Consider the following 20,116-nt stretch of genomic DNA (forward strand, 5'->3'; position numbering starts at 1 on the left):
TTTCTCATTATCTGCTCCCCGATAAGAGAAAAAGAGAAAAAAAATCTGGTTTTGAACTAAGCAGGTATTATCAGCCAAAAGAAAAAAAATCCAAATGCCCATGATCAGCAATGTTGAGGGAACATTTTTGGTTGTCTCTTCCTGTCATTTCATACTGCTTCAATGTAACACAAAATATAAGTCCAGTTTTTACTGAATTTGGGGCTGCTTGGTCCCCTCAGATAGGCTTGTATTGCTTCCAGTGAGAAACTCTTCTGCAGTTGCATTGATCTCACTGTTGTCTATTAGACATCTTGAGGTTCAGACAAAATATCCTTTATCCAAATCTAATCTCATTTCTTGTAGTTATGCCTCCTACAATCATGCTAACCAATTCCTCTTCCTCCTGCACAGATTACTGTCATTTCCCTCCTTTAGTCATCACTTAGATTATTTAGGACTTGCTTACATTATGGAAATTTGCACGAGTATAATTACATCAAAACAGCACTCCAGCACAAGCTTTAATACAAGTGAATAAAGTGAAAATGAAATCAGCACAGCTTCATTTAGGAAAGTCTCTTTAGGTACTGGAAAAACATTAGATCAACCTTTTTTTTTTTATTTTTCTTCTGAATTACTTTTCCTTTTAATTTCCACTGACAACTGTGATTAAATTGAACATCCCTCACAGTGTGCTCGTATCCCAAACCTTGCACTATTGTGCTGGCACATGAGAGCATGGATGTGAATATGACTGGAAGAGCCTTGAAACAAAACTCTATAGAGTGTTTGCAAAACTGACAAGGAAACCTTTTTGTTTTCTGGCAAATCATTTTTAACCTGTCTGCCCATTTAAATTACTAATAACTTTATTGCGGTAAAATTCTCGTGTCTGTTCTTTAAACCACATTTTCAATACCAGTGCATGCGAAATTCCATTTGCTAATTATTGTAGTTATTCTAAGATTGGCACACAATATAATGCACTGATGGAAAACGACAATAATTAATTACTGCATTTACTCCAAAATTACAATCAGTAATTACTGCTCTGAGACTGAATTTCATTCAGCAATATTTGGAACTTGTTCTTCCTCAAAGCAGGGCAGCTTTTCAGGAGTATTGCTGTGTTTGCATCTAAATGAGTCCATGTAGGTCACTAACAGATCCGCACTATTTGTCATGGGAGTGATAGAGCAGCACAATGCAATACCATAACACTTTCCTTTAGTTAAGAGCATGAATTCTTCATTAACAGCCATGTAGTCATTTTTAGAAAAATGTTAGATAATGCAATTATTGAAAATTAAATAATAGGTACGATAGCAGCCTCCCAGTTCTCATCCCACTAAGATGCAGTTGGTGCTGATGCTCTAACATCAACTTTTTGCAACTTGTGAGAACTTTTCCCAATGACTCCACCATCAGGAAGCTTGATAGATTATTCATACAGGGAAGGGACCAGGAGCTTGGTACCAGTCAAAGGCTTCCAGCAACAAAWCCCCAAAGCCCCAAGGAGGTGGCAGGGAGGCTGTTATATCCAGCCACCTACCCAGCAAGATTACTGGGGGTCTTCTAAGGACCATATCACGCAAATCAATTCAGTAGGTCAAATCTGACCTACTCTAGAGCCCTTTGATCTGAACAGTGTGCACACCGATTGCTTCAGCTAATGGGCAGCTGCAGTAAGCCAAGTCCAGTCCCTTTCTCCAGAACTTTTTCATTTAGTTCAGCCAGCACAGAGATTTGCTAGGACAGTGCTTGAGGGACTTAGCTTGAAGAAAAGCTGGAAATTCAGGCCAAGAAAGAGAGGGCTGTTGTAAGCAGCTGTGATTTTAAATGAGCGTCCAAGAGACAGAAAAACACAGGAGACACATGTAGCCAAAATGTTTGTTTCAGCAGCAGAAATCCTTGACAAYGTACAAGTGAAAAAAGGTATAAAGAGAATGAGAGAGGGGTATGACCCATGTGGAAAGGAGCTTGGGGTAATCCAGGGTGAGCTCAAAAAACAAAGGGATGTTTTCATTCAGGATTTTCAAATAAGTGACAAGCCAGAAAAGTCTTTTAACACTGGGGCACGGAAGAGAGCAGTGCACACTAATGAGCAGATGAGAAATAAGCCTGGTGCCAMTTTGCAAATACAAGTACCTGGAGAGCACAAAGAGAGCAAAGGGCAAGCAGTTCGTGGCTCAGTGTGCAAGACCATAACGGTCTGGGACTTGAGGCGAGAACTGTTCCTCGTAGAGGGCCCTATGCTTCAGATGCTTCCAGACTAACAGATCTGCYTGTGGTGTTTTTAATTGAAAGACAAACATGAGCATCACAAACATGTTTGGGGGTTTTTTTTCTTTTTTTGACCAGAGAAAGATGATGTGGGCAGCATAGGCCAAAGGCAGGGCACAGCCCTGTGGCCCTCAGGAAGAGTGAATTAGCAGAGAAGCTTAACTGGAGAAGCTGGAAAGTCCCAATAAAAATCAAGTCATTTCCCATACATGGTTCACAGGACTCCGGTCACTTCTCTAGTGTAGATCAGTAGGCTGAAAATGGTCTGATCTTATTGCCATTGACCTTTCAGGGCTACTGCAGAACCGTGATGTGGAGCTGTATGGAGCAGTGTTTGGCACTTCCACTGTAGGTATAAAGGAAAGGGAGGCTGAAAAACTCCATGAAATTTAGTCTGCAGGGGAATACTGCTACAGGAGCTGGCAAGAATCTTAATAAGGGGTTGCAGAGTGCTCCATCAATGTGAGCACCTTAAATTGATGTCCTTATGCTTTGGAAGGCATATACAATCAGCTGCACTAGAACACTGTTTCTCATTCCCACAGTTATATCCAGTGATATATCAAATGCAATAATTGCATATTTGAATAATTCATGGGTAACRGTAACTTTGGCCAGATACAAGTGAMTATCAAAACTCTGGTCTCTGAAGTGTTTGATTCGGCTATAGCAGAGAATTGAAGGTTTACAAACCCCGTTTCCCAGGTGCCTTTCATCCTGCCCTGAGACTGCAGTTAGAGAAAAGACAGCTTTTATTTCAAATGGGCCATTTTTCCGCTCAGCTGAGCTTCATCCAGCGCCTTGGGAAGATTGGGTAGAAGGCTGAGCTGGAGGGGAAGGGAGGACAGCAGTTAAGTCATCTCCCGACCAAGAAGCGCCGCGAATGAAAACACGGAGCTTTTCCTGGAAAGGTCCTGGCCACAGCCGTGATCAGGGGAGGTTCTCAGGTGGTGTCAGTCACCAGCACTTCTGAAGCCAGTAGAGTGACACTAATCCACGGCAGCCAAGGATTTAGGCCCACTGTTATTTATTCAGCTCTAAACAATTTCCTAGCAGAGGATATTTCAGTCGTTTACAAAAGCAGAGAGAAGATGCAGTGTCACTATTCTGGTCGGTCTGGTCTTTTTAGGGCAGAGAGAAAAAAGGGAACGTGCATGCCTGTATATTCTTCTGGCTAAGTTTTAAAAAAAATCATGCCACTGAATAGCAAACAGGAGAAATTATCTTGCCATCCCTTGAGAGCTATGGCTAGACAGAATATTCTCTCTGGAAAATAGATTCTCCAATTACTGGGAGAGAGATTCTCCATCCCCATCTCTTTAGCTCTCCCCGTTTTGCTATGTAGGATGGATCTAGCAGCTGGTCTCTCTGAGACATCTATCCCATATAAAGGAGGGTAACTGATCATTCAGAATTACTGTGCATGTTTACTAGCTGCCTCGTGCTTTGCCCAGCAGTGAAACATAACTGGAATAGTCTTTCCTCTTTGAACTAAAAAGCCATTCTGCCCTCAAACCCAGGAGAGGGAGCGTTTTCAAGTCTGGTGCAACTCCTTAAAATCTTTATGGCAACCAAAGGCCTGACTTGCTGATTCCTGGCTATGTAAAGCCTAGTCCTTGAAGCCAGTGGACATCTTCTGGTTGATTTGAGCGAGCTGTGTTCTGGGGCCCTGGTTATCATGGTAGAGTGCTGTAATACACTCCTCATAAAGTTATTCCAAAACAAGATAGGAGTTCGTTACCTTGTTTTCAAAGGACTGGGAAGCAATGGCGCCAGTTCCTGAGCCCAGAATGAATCCCGTGAAGTTCATGGTCTGTGAAGTTAACTACAAATTTCTCTCCACTGGATATGATTCTCTTTTTTTTCTCCCGTCTTGAGGAGACATCTCCACCCATTGCCATGCATTGCATCGTATCTCCTGTGAAACATGACAAGCTTTCCATGCTTTTATTTTCCTCTGTACATTCCCCCTGCATGACACACATTGACCCATGATGGCAGAAAAAGTGCTGGGAAAGGAACCCAGCAACTGCCCTGGGAAACTGGGCTCTTACAGACCAGTTCTTAACAGGTTTGGTGCATTCAAGAAGAGGGGTTGGTGTCTGAGGATCATCTATTTTCTGCTGTTCGTTTCCAAGGGCATTATTAGGTATAGAGCTTGTTAGACAAAATCTCTGAGGAATTCATGTATCATTTATTCATTGTATCATTGTCCTCTTCTCTGTGAAGACAACTGTAATGCGATTAAGAAAAAGGTGCACAGACCCTTATTAGATGTAATGGAATATCTTGCTTCTGAGAAGCATTCCTAAATGCAAACCTAAATGTAGGAATTAACCTCTCGGCAGATTGCTTTTTGCTAAGCGTGCTCCAGCACTGTTTATACTGGCATATGGACCACACCAGAGTTGGCTTTGGGGTCTTTTCGGTTTCAGCACAACCCCCCTTTATGACAGTTTGGTCTCTGGTGCTCATCAGTGTTTCCTGGAAGTAACTCCTAGGTGTTACTTAGGGTTGAAATGAAAACTATTTCTTCCTTCAGAAATATTATAGAGTGAGATTTATCCATTAGACCAAAGCTAGCTCCAGAAATGCTGGGCCACTCCTTCACTGGGGAAGAAAACAGCATTCAACAGAGCAATATTGATTTACACCTAAGTAAAGACCTGTCCTGGGATTTGGCCACTTATGTGTGGTGAGAAGAAATCCTCTGTTTCCTTTCTTCTGGCCCTTCCCTGCCCCTTTAATTTCTCCCCAAGTTATGGATGTTCAATATGTTCTACTGATTTGAGAAGTTTTATTGTCACTCTACTAGGGTTTTTATAGTTCACAGAAGATGGGATTTGTATTTAGATAGACAGATAAATGGATGCCTGCTGCCTGAACACAACATACTATAGAGGTTGACCCAAAATTTTCAACACTGAAATCACAAAAGATAGAAAGGATCTCTGGAAGATTTCAGATGGATTTTTTATCTCTTTCCTTTGATTAATACAGTACCTTAAGCCTTTAAAAGCCTATCATTCCCATCCCTTAGCCTAAATAATTGGAGAACATCAGAATAAAGAAGGCTCTACAGCAAATAAGTAGTCTGCAAACTCTCGAGTGTCAGTGTGAAAGACGTCAGCCATACTAGGACACCAGGGTGATTAAACGTTTTTGTTATGTATTCAGAGGGGGACTGAATACATGACAAAGGAAGGGAGGATCCTGTTGCCTTTGCACCTGATAAACACAGGAGATGGGGCAATAATGCACAAGCCACACTGGCAAGCCAGGCTCAGGACCACAGTAAGCTGTGGCCTTTTCCAGTACACAAGGGGTATTATACAAAGGAACAGAAGAATTGGCAGAAGGGACCAGGACCAGGATGCCGTCCTGCCAATCTACCTATGGAGCCTGGAGCTGCCTCCTAATGAACACAAACGGCGGGCCACAACTGGAGGCGAGCTGTTCCCCATTTGTTTGTGTTCCACGGAGTGGCAGGGATCCGCTCTCCATCAGAATAATCCAATTGAACAAAATGATTCATATTAGCAGGCACATCTGTCTGAGGCCAGAGCAGAACCCTGGTGTTAGTTTAATAAATGGCGTTCATTAAACTCAGCTGAAAATATAATCTGGAGAGACTGATGGGGTGAACAGAGCAAAGAATAAGCAAAAGGAGTTAGCAATTATCAGATGTCATTTGTTCTACTGGTACGATGGAATCAAGGCTTGTTTGCTGAAATCTTAATTTCATTTTGCTGAAGCAGAATCCATCAGAGAAGCTTATGCTGCAGCTATGATTCCTGTTTGTCAGACCTTGGTGGAGAATGGGGCATTTTTCTTTTCCCTTTTTCTACCAAATAGAACCTCTCACAGAGCAACCATATGCACTGAAGGAGCGCAGAGCCCAACAGAGAGCCCAAGGACTGGAAAAATGAAGTGAGCAGCAATTCTTGGTGCTGCRGTGCAGAGAGCGTGAAAAGTACCTTAAGGGATAGGGACCCTCTTCATTTCCGATGCAGCACCGGTGTGAGCACGAAGACATGATCTCCTATCTGTCCTTTCCCTTGTATGCCAAGTGGGTTTGTAAACACACCTTCATTTGGCTTCAGGAGTGTTTTGTGCTCTGTAGGTGCTAGTGAAAATGACTTCCAACATCCAAGATCTTGGTGGCTGAATCAGGGAAACCCATAGAGGCCGTGAACCAGATGGTCACCTGGTGGATCTGAGTGACATTTTATGGATCAGGCATGGGGAGGTTGATCCCATGTGTTCAGAGCTCAACCATGAAGATTGGCTAAACAAGCTGGTTTTGTGGGCTGTGTTGGTTTAGCTTAGTTTTAATTTCTCCCCACAGGTATTTAAATGGTCTTTGKTGTGTTCCAGAGGAAGGCAAGAAAAGCTTTTTATATTTATGGACTTGCCAGGGCAGCACTGAAGTCCAAACCAGTCAAAAAAACCTGAAAGAATAATGGAGGAGATGGGAAACCTTGACCTCATAAGCTTTCAGCGTTGATTAGTTTGTTGGTGTCAGGAACCTTTTCCTGTTTGGGGCAGCCTAGCTATGAAATGATTTTTTCCCTCTCTTCTCTTTAATCTGTCTCCAGTATTCTCATGGAAAGAGAGGAGTCAGTACCTGCCTTCCTGGAGTTCTGCTCCAGAGAAACCAAGTTGAATGGCCTTGCACACCAACAGTGAGGGGCTGGGGGCTTTGTGGTGACTCCTCTTCTCAGTATGCCCTTTGGCAGCAGGCTGAGCACATTCAGTTTCCCTGAAAGCTGTATAAGAATCAGGTGCTCCAGAGCTGCTCCAGAASTGGCTAGAGGTTGTTTTGACTCTGGAGACTGCAGGAGAAGAGGACAGGGTGGCAAAGATAGGCACCACATTGCTAACGTTTGCAATGGACTCCATCGCCACTTATAGGTGTGCTTCAGAGGCCTGGAAGTGGATGAGATATGCATTTTCACCTCTCTCCCCTCACCAATCCCCACTCAAGAAAATGCCCTTTTTTAGGCGTTGGAGGCACTATAAAGGCTTGTTTGACATTAGCTTTACCAGAGCTGGCAAGTGCAGTTGAGAGCCTGGAGATGAGGAGAACCTGCTGCACCCTAGGGATAGCCTCTCTAAGGCAAATTCTCCAGGGAAGACTTTAAGTGGCAAATCCACTTGTGACCTTTCACAATGTCTTTGTCATGCTGGCATTGAAAATACAAAGCAAAAAGATCAAAAAAGAAAATCAAAAACAGATATACAGGTTATAATCCTAGAAATAAAGCGTGTGGCTATTAGATCTTTCTACATTTCTTTTAAGCCCTTTGGACAGAATTTAATGACCTCAGATGGCTGCAGTATTTTTCTCCAGCAGCAGAGCTGTTGGAGTTCCTGCACACACTAAAATCCCAGCAGAATGATACCACTAATATTAACACTAGGAAATGAAATTACAGGGCTAGGCTGCGAGGCTGGAGTGCTGGACACCCCGCTGAAGCTCAAGGCTTTGCATTAAGTCAACAGAGCCACACTTGGATTTCCAACTGCAGCAAGATCGCTGCCACCCCCAGCTCTCAGCATCTTCCCCCCACCTCGATGCCAGCCCCACAGCTCACAGCTATTCCTTCCTGATATATTTAAGGTCAGCTAGACCAGGAACATGCTGTTGGTTCATGTTTAAGATGCACAGGTTCATTTAGAGTTGCATAAAACAACTCTAGGATGCATGGAGTGATCCTCCCCAAAACTCAGTAGTGGGTCTGAAGGAGTCCAGCCTTGACTTAAGCCCTGGAGACCAGGAGGCAACATTGTGCTCAGCCAGCGTCCTGCAGGCCCAGGACACTGGGCATCATCAGCACCCAGAGACCTGAAGGTCAGAGACTGATCACACACTTCAAGGGAGGCCAGTGAAAGCTGAGGTTTATTTTTAATACCATTTTCAGAGAACATTGAAGTAAAACTATGAGCAAACCATTCTGAGTACATTGAGAACATCGCTTCTCAGTGCTTTCAAAGAAAATTGTTCTGTTTGGGKTTTTTTTCCCTCATTCCCAGACAAAAAGTGTTGATCATCTCTTAAGCAAAGTATTTGACTTATCACCTGCATTTTCAACCAAGAAAGGCTTGGAACAAAAATGTGATTCAGCTCTAAATTAGAACCATATAAAWACCTCAGCTATAGCAGTGAAGTGAGTCACATACATAAGTCACTTACATCAGTCACGTACATATTCTGAGACCAAAATTTACCAAAGTCTGTGAATTTCTCAKATGGAAACTATTCCAGCTATATGGAGGAATTCTTGTCCTATCTTTCTTAAACTCAGAAAGAGTTATTTTCCCCTTAGTTAAAGTATCTCCTATCAGAAATATCATATAGAATGTGGCTTCAGGAAGGTTTTTTTTAACAAAAAATTAATAATGTTTAATAATTAATAGAACTATGTAAGCTTATTGAGTCATCCTGGGCTTTAATCAATTTGAAATATTTGGGGCACCAATTTCCACCTTACTGCTCCTCGCTGGAGGTGCATTAGAGTTTTAGTGCAATTAAAACSAAGCAGGAAATATTTTTAGCTAATTGCACTGTGCACCTTGAAGGTAATTTGAAGCTGCAGGCAAAAAAAAATAAAATATCAGAAGCAATAATTGAGTGTTGCAAGCTGGGAGTATGTGTTCCTGACTGCATTCTGATTTAGAAGGATAGCGAGGCGAGGCAGGGTGCTGAGCAGACCTGGCAGAAGAAACGCAATATCTCACCCTGGGGAAGGGTCCCGCTGTGCAGCTCAGAAAAGTGAACCCATGAGTGCAGATGCTGCAGGCTAAAGCAGGGCACAAGTCCTCTTTTCCAGAACCGGAGCTGCTGGGGCYCAGATGAGTATTTGCAGCACTCAGGCAATCTTACACCAGACACTGGGCTCAGAAATGCCCCCCTGATCTTGGCTGTTGCTCCTGAAACGAGTCCTGCCTCCTGCCAGTGCAAGACTAGTCTCCTGGCACTTGCTGGAGACTCCTGCCACACATTTCAGCTGGGAGGAAACCTGCATTCTCCTTGGCTGGCAGCAATCCCACACAAGCACCAACCCGAGCCACTCCTTCTGCTCTTGGTCTTCCCAGGCTGTCCTTATCTTCTGCACTAGTCCTGAGGAGAGTTCCTAATCAGTTCCCCCCAGTCCACCACCTCCTCTTACTCTACGAGTCCAGCTCCTTCCTTTGCTGCTCAGACTCTCTGTAGGTAATATTGGTCCTCAGCCCACAGCTGACATTATGAAAATAGTAGTCGGGGCTCAGAATAGACAGACCACATTTCCCCTTCCTGGAATGACACATGGCAGATGGCTGTGGGTTATCGTGTCTTTTGGCAGGCACCTGAGCTCCAGTGAGGGTGTATCAGTCCACCTACCTCGAGGTCATACACAGTATAACCCTTCGTGTTGCAATCAGAGAGTTGGGCTTGATTAAGGGTCTTGAGATCATCCGACAAGGTGCCATTGTCTGGCGGAAAAAGGGAAGGGGGGAGTCCATGTAGCATCCCTATCTATCCTTCTGCAACAGGAATGGGAGAGCGAAGCATCAAGTTCATCAGCATTTTGATAAGCTCTTGTCAATCTGTGGAGGGAAAAAAAAAAGAATTAGATCCAGTGAAGACTGGGCAGAGAGACTCACTCATAGCTTCCCAATTAGACTTGGTTTTCAACCATGCACATTTTTTTTAATTAAACTGTTGTTACAATGCTCAGGAGATAGCAAACTCCTTGAGGCCCCCTTGTAATAAAGCACCTTTCATTATGTGCAGCAAGGCAGCTTCCACACAGCTTAATTTCCTAACATTCAGCCTAACATTCAACTTACGTCCAACTACAGCCCTGCTCCACGGTGAGTTTTTTGCACTGACCTTTATGGTCAAACTCGTGGTCAGTGAAGCTGCACCCACCTGCCCTGCAGCCTTGACCACCCTACGCTGTCCCAGCCAAGATCTGGGAATGTCCTTCCTCTGGACACCCCTGGACTCATCATCCTCGGGGCATCCCTGCCTCTCTTTAACCCCTGTCAGGCTGTGGCCACCTTCCTGGTCACCAGGGTGAGAAAGGACAGTGCTGAGCTGGGAACCAGTGACATTTCCTGACCATCCACGCTGGCTTCTCGAGGAGTGGCTCTTCTCTTGCCCTGCTTCCTCATCTGCTGCTTGAGACTAATGGCTCTAGAAAAATAGATAAATCAGAGGTGACACAGCTATTGCTGCTTGACATTTTTTCATCAAACTGGCTGGGGGGAGGACGGGGTGACCAAAAAARTGACATTTTGACCAAACTGGATGTTTCCGCAGCAAATTTTCGTTGTAGGAGATTAAAAGAGAAATGCCAACAGTGCAAAGAAAAAACAAAAATGACTTGATTAAAAATGTTGGCCTTCAAAACACTAAATTTCTATTAAAAATGGACTGGTTTTCAGGTTGATTAAAAAAGAAGACAAAAATTAATCTCTTCCACTCTCCATCTCCCCCACCCCAGTCTTGTTTTGGTTTTTAGCTAAAATATTCACAGGAAAGAAAGCCAAAATAATGACAATTTTCCCCTGGAAAATAATTACAATTTTTCAACCAGCTCTTAATGTAACATAGTTAAATGAGAACAATCGTAGTAACAACACTGCACAGCAAGTAAGTCATAGGATTATTTGGGAGAAGGACATTACAATTTAAGAGCTAATTTTTATCGTCACCTTTAATTTATAAATGGAAAAAGGGAAGCAGGGACATCAAACATCTTAAAAAAAAGAACAGAAAACATTAGCATTCAAAATGCTGGACTCCCATCTCTCTGTTAGAACGTGTTAGCTTCTCTGTCTGTGTATTTTTAATTGTCTCTGTTGATACGTATCTACATACAGTACCTCTTGTAAATATACATGTGTGATACATATGTGTGCATATTCATGTATATAAAGAGTCGTATATCATATCTGTCTCCTTTTTAACCTTTGGATGTTAGAACTGAAGTAACTGACAAAAATATTCATTTTTTTGCTTCCTAAAAATAGCCCCCAGGTAAATGCATTGATTTCTGGTATAAATGATCAGGCGTCATTTTATCCCAGCATGGGTGCCAAGTCCCCTTCACTGCCCTTCCCACTCTAAGACATTTGGGCTCCTGATCTTGGACTCCCTGCGACAGCCTCAGCAGCATCATTGCAAGGATGGAACCAGCTGTGAAGAGCCCCACGTCCCTCCTGCACCTCCTCCAAGCAGGCAGAGAGGGAGCCCAGATGGGGGTATCTTTGTGCCCGTTGATGTCTAGGTGCAATGAGGAACGAGGGCTGAGACAGGGGAGGGCAGAACCCTCCAGCACTGGAAGAAAGTTGGTGCAGAGGCATAAAACAGAGAGAGAAATTGCTATAGAAACAAGAATAAAGGCAAGGGAGAAAAACACGGGTTGGAATTTAAATAATATTGATCAGCCTCAGAGGCAATAGCTATAGAGATCTGTCACCTGGAGGAAAAATATCTCCACTGCCTTTGAGAGGTGTGTGCTCAACCACAGGCTCAAAGAGGTGGAAGGACAGGATCTTGACTGCAATTTTGGATGGGCTTACAAACACATGTGCATGCATGCAAACCCAGGGTAGTGGTTATGGCATGAAGATAAGGAAACCTGCACGTGAGGTGGTCATATGAGCAATATTACGCCAGCATCAGAGGCCAGCAACTTTAAACTGACACAGGAGGCTGTCACTTTAGTAGAGGAAGACACAAGGGCCTTTGAGTTTCTTCAAGGAGGGGGTGAATGTCACAGTACATATAAACTGTGTACTTTGAAAGATCAGAACTTTCTTAGTTCAAAAACTCCTTGACAAAGGACTATCCCTCTCTCTCTCTGTTTCAACAGCTTATTGTAGAGTTGGACAAAAGTCCTGCTTCACTCCATAGCTTCACTTTTTGTTACTTAAATATTCGGTAGCAAGCGCAGTGATCTTTCTCCCAGTGACACTGGGGCAATTTTTTATTGGCACTGAGAGCGAGCAGGGCAGAATCCTTCATGCTGTTCACAGATAGGTATTTAGCCCACAACTACCCACCAGACGGGAGATGTAAATGAGTATCCTTTGGTATCCTCTGTCCTCTGCAAAATTTGTGCTTGTGTTATGCTCCAGCAGTCTTGGTGGGTCATCCTAGTCATCTGCAGAGCCCCAGGTTCAGGGCCGTCAGGTCTCAGCAATGACTCTTGTCTGTGAGGAATAAAAGAAATACAGGTGAATAGCTGAAAAAAATAGAACCATTGGSAGGGACATTAATGCTCTTTAGCAGGACCATATGTAGAAAGCAGAGATGGAAGGTGTGCACGGATAATGAACAAATGCCTCAATCCTCTTACCATCCTGCGGTCTCTAATCATCTGCTTATTCTGATATAACTACCTGTGCTGTTTCTTATTCATAGCAGTGAAAGAAAGCAGTCTTGAAGCTTTCCACGGGTTGCTCACTCAGACTGACTTACTAAATTTCCTTTCTAGTCACTGGAGAGTAAAAGAGAAAAACACCTTCAAGGTCCATTTAGATCTTAGGTGAGCAGAATCATCAGACATGTAGAGTCTGGAGTAAATACACTCCTAARCACTTACTTATATCTAGTCCAGGCCAAAGGCTTCAGGAGAAAGTAGATCTTGCACCAGCTCATGACCTGGACAACAAATGTCTGCCGCAGCAGAGTCAATTCCTAAAGTCTGGTCAGAAACCACTTTTAAAAGCTTTCCAGAAAAAGCAGTGTTTGTGGCATTAGGACTGCAGTGCTGACAGTAGAGCGGGAAAGCATTGTAAGGACATCAGTAAGGTTGTGGGTGCTGTTGCTGAGGCTTCAATTAGGATTTATTTCCTCTCATGTTAGTGACATTCAGCTTAGCTGTCTAGAGCTAGTCACTCAAGGTCATCTTCATAATCAGCAGAGAGACATAGGCTCCTTTTGGCTATGGTTCACCTAGCTTAATCTGACGGGCTGCTTGAGGATGAGGTGACTTGAGACCTTCAAGCCCTGTTTCTCTCCACTAAACCAGACCACCTTTCTTCCACTGTTCAAGGAGAACAGTCTCGGGCTCCACATAAATGCTTCAAAGCAGAAGCCCGGTGACTGGCATTCACTTAGTGTATTTGGTTTTAGTTTGTTCAGCAGAGCAAGTTCTTGGTCAGTGTTACCAGCAACAAAGATGCATTACATAATCTGTCCTTGTGCACAAGGCCCAGAGCTAAGAAAGTATGCTCCTTGTTTATTGTCGAGGTACCACTTCTGAACTAGGCTGTATATATTTGTCTTCATCACYTCAAGACATTTATTCACAAATTTACCTCAACAATAGTCAGTGTTTATACATGTTTATACATTCACAACAAAGTAAATTGCTTTCCTTAAGCAGATGAGTTCAGCTGGTGTCCAGTCTATCTAGCACAGATACCTAACTTGACTCTGAATTTCAGGACACTGATGAAGCAGTCCTCATCAGACAGGCATCTAACTTCTTTGATTAGTTAACAGAGAAAGGCATTTGCCTTTTTAGGCCCTCCAGAAGGAAGTCTGTCTGCCCAGGCTCGGGATCTTAAGAGGAGATTGTGCACTTGAAAGCCTTAGTTTCATCTAATTCAGTCAGTTGACCCAAAGATATTACTGCTTATTACAAAACTTGCCTAAGCTGTCAGGTACGTCAGCTGGGTGGGTAGGACATCCCTCTAGACACCTTAAAAAAATCTCCTACACATCTAGATAAGTGACATAGACCCCTACTTTTGAAGGAAAACTTCATTCAGTGCTTAAATTACRGATCCAAGTTAGGCAGAGAGGATACCCACTTCTGACTTTCATTTTAAAGTGCATTTTCTGTTTTTGTTTTGGTTCTTTCACCCTCAGCAAGTTCTAACCCTTCATCTATATGTACATGTGTGTGTCCATGTTGTCACATCCACAGTGTCTGTGTGGAGGACAGGCAGAGGGATGGCAGTACCCACTCCAGAACCAGTGGTCACTGGCTGATCAATTTGATCCCTCCTGTTCCAACCATAAAAGAAAATGATTTCCTCGGAGAAATTTATGTTCAAGAGCCTCTCCTCAGCCTTGGAGTTGCCCTGAGCTAGGGTACATAGGCTGTGCCAGTGCCCATACTCAGCAGGACATACACAAGGTGTGCACCATGCTGAGCATTTGGGGTACCTACCTGGCATGACCAGCCACCCAGGTGCGGTCAGGCAGCTAGTGACACAGTCCTTGGCTCTCAGCAGCAGGTCACTGCCACCTCACTACAGACACCACCACAGCTGGCCCCTACCCGCGTGGCTGGTGCTGTCCTGTACTCCAGGCCAACAGGAGCTGTATGTTGGTGCCATTTTCTAGGGATGCAACAGGATTTCATTTGTTCCCCAAAAGCCTCTCCTTGTGCTATTCAGGGAAGCAGTGTTTTAGCCCTTTTCCAAGCCAAGTCTAATCCATCCTGCTGCCCTGGCCAATACATTTGAGATAAGGAAAGAGCTAAGACTTGCTGTGACGCTGCTGCCAGTCAACCCGCTCTTCTTTTTGTGGCTCCAATACACACAGAAGACCTCGTGGGATAAGAGGGATCCCAGAAGCCTTTTCATCTTCCTCACACACAGTCTGGGTCTGTATGGCTCACACTGCTCATCCTTGGGTATCCAGGAACACAAGTGGCAACAGCTCTACCTCAAGCTGTCTTCATAAAGTCAGTTTACTAACCCTTTTGGCCTGAGAAATAACTGTAGAGCCAAATTGTGCATCTGCTCTGGGGATACCAGTCTATTCCCTTCATTCAAACTCTGGGAAGTTCAGGGTGACATTTCAAAATAATCAAAGGGCAGGACTTTGGGCTGAGGCCATTGAAGAGGAGCCAGGTCTAACCAAGATGATAGCAGCCAACTGTGGGCRAAGTCTGGAGCTGATTCCAGCGCTGAGTTCAGGGCCTTAGTTCAGCATCATCTCTCATCAGTTAAGCATAACGTCCCTAGCCAGAATGCATATTTCAGAGTGGAAAAAAACAGAAATAGTCAAAAAAAAATCCAAAGAAAGAATTTTCTCTAGCCAGCATGCATGACTTGAGGATGAGAACTGCCAGCTACATTCTTGTGACACCTAAATGCAAGGTGAAATTTCAGTTGTGTGCAGTGACTTTTCAGAGCTAGGCAGACAGGAGAGATATGAGCCCTGCCAAGGGATAGAAAGCCAATACCTGATGAGCAGGGTGCATAACCACTCACTAAGACAAGCGTATCACCGTGTGTAGCCATTTTTGGTGTTTATTGAGGCAAAACTCCTGGGGCTGGTAAAGGGACATTCTCCTTGATAGGAAAGGAATAGCATGTTTTGGAGACTTGACCCTGGCAGTCCTCTTTCCTTTTCTTTCTCTTCCCTTATCTTCCCTCTTTCCTCTTTCTTCTTTTCTCTTCTCCGCTCTCCTCTCTTCTCTCTTCTCCTCTCTTCTCTCCTCACTTCCATTTTTTATAATTCAATTCAGATCCAAATGCCAAAGGTATTTTCTTTTACTGGGGCTGATTTAGGGACCACAGTATCATCCAAGTCCTCCTACAAGGCTGCTTCCCGTGCCATACCAGCATTGCTGCATTATGGAGCCTGCCATGAACCACTGAATGGACACACAGCAACCAGCAGTAGTTGCTCTTTTTTTATTTATTTAATTTTCAATAGYCAAAGCAGAGCAGCTCTTGGTCTGTTACTCCCCATGCCTTCTAACTTTTTGGGATGTCATCAGATTAGAGCAGTCACTGCTCCAGAGTCCCTCCAAGGCAATGGAAAGGCTCCTGGAGGACCTTGGCCGGCAAAGCCAAGGAGGCTGGGGGGGATGAGGGAGAGGCTGGTGCTAACGAAAGCATCCTGGTTGGCAGCAAATGTATTTATTTTCCAGACTTTGCAAACCGATCTGTGTCTGCTCTCATTCATTCAGTGCATGCCCTCTTCAACAGCCGCTGCATAATGTTCCGTTACTGTTCACTGTTGACCGTGTGTCTACATTTAAGTGTGTGTTTTACGTGTGTGTCTCTGGCTAGGCCTTCTCCATCCTTTTTTTTCTTTTTTATTTTCTTTCTTTCTTTTCCTCCTTCCCTTCTTTCTTTCTGTTTGGTTTGGTTGTTTTGCTTTCCTCCTCGTTTCATTTCCTATAGTTTAATGGCGAATATATTCATTAGAGCTTTTTGACTGATGCTGTGTTTGTAACTTTTTTATTATTTTTATATATATCTTCTTTCCCCACCTTTCCCTTTTTCCACACTATATATAAATATATATATATATATATAAAAAAAATCTTTTCTTCTTTTGTCATTCAATCAAATTCCAACAAAACCAACCAAGAGCCAGTCAAATCCACCACAGTCTCGCGCTGAGCTAGGAAAAAAGTTCACGTAATGACATGAAAGTGGAGAATACAGTCCCCCAGGCCGTAAGTTCCAATCAACTCGAAGTTGAAAGTGTGACATGATGGCGTCATGTAACAAGCTAAGAATTGGTTGCATGACATGCCGTCAAGTTTCGTGCAGGTGCCGTGATTGAAGCATTTTTCTTGGATGTTGTATCAGTTGATGATTGGCCAGTCATGATCACATGTGCCTTTTTTGACTTTGTGCTGCCACAATTTTTTGCTGTGCTCATTTTCGTTTCGTTTTTGGTGCTTGCAGTGGTTTCTTTATTTGTCGTTTGATTTCTCGTCAGCGTTTTATGCTTCTTTAGATGTCACATAGAAGGAAAAAAAAAAAGATGGATTCCTAATTCCTTAGACAAAAAAAAATGGGATTGTTATAACTGTACAGATAATTTGGAAAAAAAGAGAGAGAAAAAAATGTGTGGTTAATTTTTTTGCACTGAAAATCTTGTGATTTTATTTTTTTTCTGGAGAATTGGGGGCCTTTTTCAATTGACACCGTTTTTTTGCCCTTAGGATATTTCAAATCACTCTCCAAAAATTAAAAAACAAAAACAAAAATAGTAATGATAGTAACAGTAGCTTGAAAACTATATTATAGCAATCCAAAAAAGCAACCCCAAGAAAAGCCTCATTTTATGCCTTTTCAAGAATTCCTAATTCTAAGGTTCTGTATTACAGCTATTCCAGCCAAAATTAATTGTTCAAGGGGAGGGAGGGATTGTTTTGAGTGGGAAAAAAAAATCCTATCCAGATCAAAAAGCAAAATGCATCTTTTTGTTTACAACTGAAAAAGGGTCCTTGACGAGTGTTTTTTTATTWTTTTATTCTATTATTATTTTTGGTGTTGTAATTGTTTAGACTGCTGTGTACGGTTTGCTGTTTGTTGAACCAACAGTGTGAAAACCTGCCAGCATGGATTGATATTCCGCATGACACTTTTCCACCAGAGTGGACCTTTTGCAGTTTCTAAGTTTCTTGATGTAATAAATCACCGAGTGYATAAGAAGAACCTGCTTGCTAGAAAGAGATAAGAGCTAATCCTTAATGATTAAGCATCCTACTTAAATGTCAAGCCTAGTCGGATCATGATTACATTTTTTTAAATAACTTTTTTATTTAAGAAATGTTAGCTTTACTTCTTTTTTTTGCAAAAAAAAAAGTTTATTCTGACAGCCTTTTTTATTTTATTTAACCTCCTATAAATTGCCTGTTCAAAGCTTGATTTCCTGACATTCACAAAGGAGTAGATGTTATTGGCAGCTCTGTCTCCACAGAAAGCTCATACACTGTCATAGATGGYGCCCCATTAAAATGTAGAATAATTCTTTCTCAATGCCTTTCACATGACAAAAACCCACCAAGCAAGACTGTGATCTGGCATTGTAAAGTTGCACTCAAAAATAAYTTAAAATGTAGCTATCCATCCATACATAGTGATATGCAGCTATATAGACATACATCACTACTAATTTGATTTTTATTGTTCCAATTATTGGGAACAACTGCATTTTTTCTCTATCATGATCGTGACTACCTTGCTCACTTTGGGTTTGATCCAGTTCTCACTGAAGTCAAGGGGAGTCTTTCTGTTGACATGAGTGGGAGCAGAATCAGAGCCAATACCTTGAAAAAAAAAAACCCCAAAACACCCAACCAGCAGCCCCATCCTGTCCCAATTGAAGGGGAGGAGACAGCACCCATTTACTTTCAACAGGAGCAGGATTGGGCGCAAAAGAACAGGCTTGTTTTTAATTATGTTTCATTTTTTAGGTCTTCCCCACCCCCAAGTTACCCCTCCTTCCCTACTTCCCCCTCCCCTTTTTGATTTAATTTGCAATGATCTTCTTCATTTTTTAGGGCAGCAGCTGAATGGGCCACATTTAGAAAATTTAAAAAAAAAAAAAAAGTATATATATATTTAAAAAAAACGGGAACTGTTGGATTACACCTTTGACATATCAGCAAATATCAATCAAGCTGAAGACTTCAGACTTATTCTCTCTTTGATTGTTTAGACTGTAACATTTCTTCAAGAAAAGTATCACATCTGCTGACTTCGAAGGAACATGCGCTTGAAACAAACAAACAAACACATAAGTAAAATCCAGAGCAGGAACCAGATCAACCAGGATTTCTGAAGAGACACTGATATCACCACAGCGGCTTTTCTTCAAACAGGAGATGCAAACCTGGATGCTGACAAAGGAGTGCCTGTTTGCCACCAAGGATGCGGTTACCATGCGTGACCCATGGTAACAGTCACTGAGCATCTTTATCTGTCATTCCTTAGCTATATAGGGACCAAAGGACAAAACTTTTTACCGCAGACTTGTAGCTGTATGTAAAATATGGAAGTTCTTTCCTTTTCTCTGAGCTGTTCCTAAAACAGTTTTTGAGAGCGATTATATGAAATATGTAAAAATTAAAAAAAAAATGCTTAAATGCTTTTAAAACGGCAAGATAATAGTTCTTTGATACTTTGGGAGGTTCTTTGGTTATACATTAATTAGAGTCTATGAAGCTTTCATATGGTTTTCTGTATAATACGTAAGGATTGCGCTGTTAAAGGCAGGTAAGATGGATATCTATGAAAAGCAAAAAAAAAAGAAGTAAATAAATAAATACATAAATAAATACATAAAAAGGCATAGAGAAGAGAAAGGAAAGATGGTTGATATTAAAGTGGAAACAAAAAGGGTTTGTAAATGCTTCTAACTCTCCCCATTTAAAATCCTAATAGTTGTACAGAATTTAAAAAAAGAAAGTTTAAAATACCTATATAATAGAAAAAATTAGACAACATAAAAAAAAAGAAAAAAGCAAAAAAAAATAATACTACATAGAAGTTAGCGTTAATGCTAAAAACAAAGATGTTGTAGAACTGTAATTTTTGTAGAGTTTAGATTGAGCATAAATTCCTACTCTCTGCCAATTGCTGTTGGATGCTGTTATTTATCGAGGAGAAAAAGGAGAGAAATGGCTATTTTGGCAGCTTTTTTAACTGCAAGCATTCCAGCTATTAAAAAAAATAAACAAAACAAAACTCGATTCTGTAGACAATGCAAATGGGAAACAAAACAGCTGTCTTTTTATCAGACGTTAGTTCTAACTTGAACAACAAAACACAGCTAAACGCTTCATGTCTTCATGATCTGCTGTCCGCAAAATTCCCACCATCCTATGCTTCAGTAGCTTCCATATTTGCTCTAGAAACCTTCAGGGCAAGGGGTTAGCCTAGAACCTTAATCTTAAAAAAGAAAAAAAAAATAACATAAAAAAATAAAAACAAAAAATAACATAAAAAACAATCTCTTTGAAGAATTTCTGAAACTGTTTACAAGGAATTTTGAAAAACAGGGGGATGTTTAAAAAAAAAAGATGCTGGCTCTGTTTTTCTGTAAATAAATTTGCATATTTTGTAGGACTTTTAATTGTAATGATAG

At 42.0% G+C, this 20,116-nt stretch overlaps 1 protein-coding gene across 10 annotated transcripts in view; it reads left to right on the forward strand.

The window, feature by feature from the left end:
- The window catches only part of CELF4 (CUGBP Elav-like family member 4), a 674,752-nt gene extending 654,866 nt beyond the window's left edge, over positions 1 to 19,886 (forward strand). For 9 of the 10 annotated variants that reach the window (XM_026039573.1, XM_026039620.1, XM_026039594.1 and 6 more), the window contains exon 13: positions 18,531 to 19,878. The gene's annotated coding sequence lies outside the window, so the exon portion shown is untranslated. Of the gene's footprint in view, positions 1 to 18,530 lie in introns of all 10 variants that reach the window. The other variant, XM_026039579.1, reaches the window with a different exon arrangement.
- Positions 19,887 to 20,116: the final 230 nt, after the last annotated feature.

The sequence above is a fragment of the Nothoprocta perdicaria genome, unplaced genomic scaffold (assembly GCF_003342845.1).
Source record: "Nothoprocta perdicaria isolate Ctin4 unplaced genomic scaffold, notPer1 scaffold_10, whole genome shotgun sequence".
Lineage (NCBI taxonomy): Eukaryota > Metazoa > Chordata > Aves > Tinamiformes > Tinamidae > Nothoprocta > Nothoprocta perdicaria.